A 5,988-nucleotide genomic window follows, 5' to 3' on the forward strand; every position below is an offset into this window, starting at 1 on the left:
GTTATGTTTGGAATTGAGAAGTTGGGGTGTGGATTTGCTGTGTCAAGTGTGTGGATTTGGGGAGAGTAGGTGCAGGATTTTGGGTTTGCTGTGTGTGTATTTGGGGGGAAGGTGAGGAAGGGTGGGTTTGCTGTGTGTTTGATTTTGGGCCATAAGCCTCAATGTATTCCTCCTGTCTGATAGCGCATTCATGAGCTATAAAAGAAAAAGGAGGACAGAGAAATGTTGTGTACCCCTACTCTGCTTTAGGGTGAAGCCAGCACTTCATTAAAATTGTGCGCATTACTGGCCAACTGAATTTGGCGGCTGACAATGGCTCAGACATTAAGCTCTGAACTATCTGGACCATCAGATGTGCACACTCAAGAAAAAAGGCAGAAAATGAGAAAAGTGTTGCACAGACCCCTTCATCAGAGCATGGTGGAGAAGTTGAGATGTTCCCTCAGAAGATGTAGAAGAATCTTCTCTGCACAAGTAAGGAAGAAGTTGATCCTCTTCGAAAAGGTAGGACCTTTCCAGATCTATACTTGTGTTATGTTTGGAATTGAGAAGTTGGGTTGTGGATATGCTATGTCAAGTGTGTGGATTTGGGGAGAGTATGTGCAGGATTTTAGGTATGCTGTGTGTGTATTTGGGGGGAAAGTGAGGAAGGGTGGGTTTGCTGTGTGTCTGATTTTGGCCCATGAGCCTCAAAGTATTTCTCCTGTCTGATAGCACATTCATGAGCTATAACAGAAAAAGGAGGACAAAGAAATGTTATGTACCCCTACTCTTCTTTAGGGTGAAGCCAGCACTTCATTAAAATTGTGCGCATCACTGGCCAACTGAATTTGGCGGCTGACAATGGCTCAGAGATTAAGCTCTGAACTATCTGGACCATCAGATGTGCACACTCAAGAAAAAAGGCAGAAAATGAGAAAAGTGTTGCACAGACCCCTTCATCAGAGCATGGTGGAGAAGTTGAGATGTTCCCTCAGAAGATGTAGAAGAATCTTCTCTGCACAAGCAAGGAAGAAGTTGATCCTCTTCGAAAAGGTAGGACCTTTCCAGATCTATACTTGTGTTATGTTTGGAATTGAGAAGTTGGGTTGTGGATTTGCTATGTCAAGTGTGTGGATTTGGGAAGAGTATGTGCAGGATTTTAGGTATGCTGTGTGTGTATTTGGGGGGAAAGTGAGGAAGGGTGGGTTTGCTGTGTGTCTGATTTTGGGCCATGAGCCTCAAAGTATTTCTCCTGTCTGATAGCACATTCATGAGCTATAACAGAAAAAGGAGGACAAAGAAATGTTATGTACCCCTACTCTTCTTTAGGGTGAAGCCAGCACTTCATTAAAATTGTGCGCATCACTGGCCAACTGAATTTGGCGGCTGACAATGGCTCAGAGATTAAGCTCTGAACTATCTGGACCATCAGATGTGCACACACAAGAAAAAAGGCAGAAAATGAGAAAAGTGTTGCACAGACCCCTTCATCAGAGCATGGAGGAGAAGTTGAGATGTTCCCTCAGAAGATCTAGAAGAATCTTCTCTGCACAAGCAAGGAAGAAGTTGATCCTCTTCGAAAGGTAGGACCTTTCCAGATCTATACTTGTGTTATGTTTGGAATTGAGAAGTTGGGGTGTGGATTTGCTGTGTCAAGTGTGTGGATTTGGGGAGAGTATGTGCAGGATTTTAGGTTTGCTGTGTGTGGATTTGGGGGGAAGGTGAGGAAGGGTGGGTTTGCTGTGTGTCTGATTTTGGGCCATGAGCTTCAAAGTATTCCTCCTGTCTGATAGCGCATTCATGAGCTATAAAAGAAAAAGGAGGACAGAGAAATGTTGTGTACCCCTACTCTGCTTTAGGGTGAAGCTAGCATTTCATTAAAATTGTGCGCATCACTGGCCAACTGAATTTGGCGGCTGACCAATGGCTCAGACATTAAGCTCTGAACTATCTGGACCATCAGATGTGCACACACAAGAAAAAAGGCAGAAAATGAGAAAAGTGTTGCACAGACCCCTTCATCAGAGCATGGAGGAGAAGTTGAGATGTTCCCTCAGAAGATCTAGAAGAATCTTCTCTGCACAAGCAAGGAAGAAGTTGATCCTCTTCGAAAGGTAGGACCTTTCCAGATCTATACTTGTGTTATGTTTGGAATTGAGAAGTTGGGGTGTGGATTTGCTGTGTCAAGTGTGTGGATTTGGGGAGAGTAGGTGCAGGATTTTGGGTTTGCTGTGTGTGTATTTGGGGGGAAGGTGAGGAAGGGTGGGTTTGCTGTGTGTTTGATTTTGGGCCATAAGCCTCAATGTATTCCTCCTGTCTGATAGCGCATTCATGTGCTATAAAAGAAAAAGGAGGACAGAGAAATGTTATGTACCCCTACTATGCTTTAGGGTGAAACCAGCACTTCATTAAAATTGTGCGCATCACTGGCCAACTGAATTTGGCAACGGACCAATGGCTCAGACATTAAGCTCTGAACTATCTGGACCATCAGATGTGCACACACAAGAAAAAAGGCAGAAAATGACAAAAGTGTTCCACAGACGCCTTCATCAGAGCATGGAGGAGAAGTTGAGATGTTCCCTCAGAAGACCTAGAAGAATCTTCCCTGTACAAGCAAGGAAGAAGTTGATCCTCTTCGAAAGTTAGGACCTTTCCAGATCTATACGTGTGTTATGCTTGGAATTGGGAAGTTGGGGTGTGGATTTGCTGTGTCAAGTGTGTGGATTTGGGGAGAGTAGGTGCAGGATTTTGGGTTTGCTGTGTGTGTATTTGGGGGGAAGGTGAGGAAGGGTGGGTTTGCTGTGTGTCTGATTTTGGGCCATGAGCCTCAAAGTATTCCTCCTGTCTGATAGCACATTCATGAGCTATAACAGGAAAAGGAGGACAAAGAAATGTTATGTACCCCTACGCTTCTTTAGGGTGAAGCCAGCACTTCATTAAAATTGTGCGCATCACTGGCCAACTGAATTTGGCGACTGACCAATGGCTCAGACATTAAGCTCTGAACTATCTGGACCATCAGATGTGCACACACAAGAAAAAAGGCAGAAAATGAGAAAAGTGTTGCACAGACGCCTTCATCAGAGCATGGTGGAGAAGTTGAGATGTTCCCTCAGAAGATCTAGAAGAATCTTCTCTGCACAAGCAAGGAAGAAGTTGATCCTCTTCGAAAGGTAGGACCTTTCCAGATCTATACTTGTGTTATGCTTGGAATTGAGAAGTTGGGGTGTGGATTTGCTGTGTCAAGTGTGTGGATTTGGGGAGAGTAGGTGCAGGATTTTGGGTTTGCTGTGTGTGTATTTGGGGGGAAGGTGAGGAAGGGTGGGTTTGCTGTGTGTCTGATTTTGGGCCATGAGCTTCAAAGTATTCCTCCTGTCTGATAGCGCATTCATGAGCTATAAAAGAAAAAGGAGGACAGAGAAATGTTGTGTACCCCTACTCTGCTTTAGGGTGAAGCTAGCATTTCATTAAAATTGTACGCATCACTGGCCAACTGAATTTGGCGGCTGACCAATGGCTCAGACATTAAGCTCTGAACTATCTGGACCATCAGATGTGCACACACAAGAAAAAAGGCAGAAAATGAGAAAAGTGTGGCACAGACCCCTTCATCAGAGCATGGAGGAGAAGTTGAGATGTTCCCTCAGAAGATCTAGAAGAATCTTCTCTGCACAAGCAAGGAAGAAGTTGATCCTCTTCGAAAGGTAGGACCTTTCCAGATCTATACTTGTGTTATGATTGGAATTGAGAAGTTGGGGTGTGGATTTGCTGTGTCAAGTGTGTGGATTTGGGGAGAGTATGTGCAGGATTTTGGGTTTGCTGTGTGTATATGGGGGGAAGGTGAAGAAAGGTGGGTTTGCTGTGTGTCTGATTTTGGGCCATGAGCCTCAAAGTATTCCTCCTGTCTGATAGCGCATTCATGAGCTATAAAAGAAAAAGGAGGACAGAGAAATGTTGTGTTCCCCTACTCTGCTTTAGGGTGAAGCCAGATCTTCATTAAAATTGTGCGCATCACTGGCCAACTGAATTTGGCAGCTGACCAATGGATCACAACTATCTGGACCATCAGATGTTCACACACAAGCAAAAAGGCAGAAAATAAGAAAAGTGTTGCACAGACCCCTTCATCAGAGCATGGAGGAGAAGTTGAGATGTTCCCTCAGAAGATCTAGAAGAATCTTCTCTGCACAAGCAAGGAAGAAGTTGATCCTCTTCGAAAGGTAGGACCTTTCCAGATCTATACTTGTGTTATGTTTGGAATTGAGAAGTTGGGGTGTGGATTTGCTGTGTCAAGTGTGTGGATTTGGGGAGAGTAGGTGCAGGATTTTGGGTTTGCTGTGTGTGTATTTGGGGGGAAAGTGAGGAAGGGTGGGTTTGCTGTGTGTCTGATTTTGGGCCATGAGCCTCAAAGTATTTCTCCTGTCTGATAGCACATTCATGAGCTATAACAGAAAAAGGAGGACAAAGAAATGTTATGTACCCCTACTCTTCTTTAGGGTGAAGCCAGCACTTCATTAAAATTGTGCGCATCACTGGCCAACTGAATTTGGCGGCTGACAATGGCTCAGAGATTAAGCTCTGAACTATCTGGACCATCAGATGTGCACACTCAAGAAAAAAGGCAGAAAATGAGAAAAGTGTTGCACAGACCCCTTCATCAGAGCATGGAGGAGAAGTTGAGAGGTTCCCTCAGAAGATCTAGAAGAATCTTCTCTGCACAAGCAAGGAAGAAGTTGATCCTCTTCGAAAGGTAGGACCTTTCCAGATCTATACTTGTGTTATGTTTGGAATTGAGAAGTTGGGGTGTGGATTTGCTGTGTCAAGTGTGTGGATTTGGGGAGAGTAGGTGCAGGATTTTGGGTTTGCTGTGTGTGTATTTGGGGGGAAGGTGAGGAAGGGTGGGTTTGCTGTGTGTTTGATTTTGGGCCATAAGCCTCAATGTATTCCTCCTGTCTGATAGCGCATTCATGAGCTATAAAAGAAAAAGGAGGACAGAGAAATGTTGTGTACCCCTACTCTGCTTTAGGGTGAAGCCAGCACTTCATTAAAATTGTGCGCATCACTGGCCAACTGAATTTGGCGGCTGACAATGGCTCAGAGATTAAGCTCTGAACTATCTGGACCATCAGATGTGCACACACAAGAAAAAAGGTAGAAAATGAGAAAAGTGTTGCACAGACCCCTTCATCAGAGCATGGAGGAGAAGTTGAGATGTTCCCTCAGAAGATCTAGAAGAATCTTCTCTGCACAAGCAAGGAAGAAGTTGATCCTCTTCGAAAGGTAGGACCTTTCCAGATCTATACTTGTGTTATGTTTGGAATTGAGAAGTTGGGGTGTGGATTTGCTGTGTCAAGTGTGTGGATTTGGGGAGAGTATGTGCAGGATTTTAGGTTTGCTGTGTGTGGATTTGGGGGGAAGGTGAGGAAGGGTGGGTTCGCTGTGTGTCTGATTTTGGGCCATGAGCCTCAAAGTATTCCTCCTGTCTGATAGCGCATTCATGAGCTATAAAAGAAAAAGGAGGACAGAGAAATGTTATGTACCCCTACTCTGCTTTAGGGTGAAGCCAGCACTTCATTAAAATTGTGCGCATCACTGGCCAACTGAATTTGGCGGCTGACCAATGGCTCAGACATTAAGCTCTGAACTATCTGGACCATCAGATGTGCACACACAAGAAAAAAGGCAGAAAATGAGAAAAGTGTTGTACAGACCCCTTCATCAGAGCATGGAGGAGAAGTTGAGATGTTCCCTCAGAAGATCTAGAAGAATCTTCTCTGCACAAGCAAGGAAGAAGTTGATCCTCTTCGAAAGGTAGGACCTTTCCAGATCTATACTTGTGTTATGATTGGAATTGAGAAGTTGGGGTGTGGATTTGCTGTGTCAAGTGTGTGGATTTGGGGAGAGTATGTGCAGGATTTTGGGTTTGCTGTGTGTATATGGGGGGAAGGTGAAGAAAGGTGGGTTTGCTGTGTGTCTGATTTTGGGCCATGAGCCTCAAAGTAT

This window comes from Lithobates pipiens, unplaced genomic scaffold (assembly GCF_037356315.1).
Source record: "Lithobates pipiens isolate NorthernLeopardFrog02 unplaced genomic scaffold, aLitPip1_a1.2 Scaffold_28, whole genome shotgun sequence".
Taxonomy (NCBI): Eukaryota; Metazoa; Chordata; class Amphibia; order Anura; family Ranidae; genus Lithobates; species Lithobates pipiens.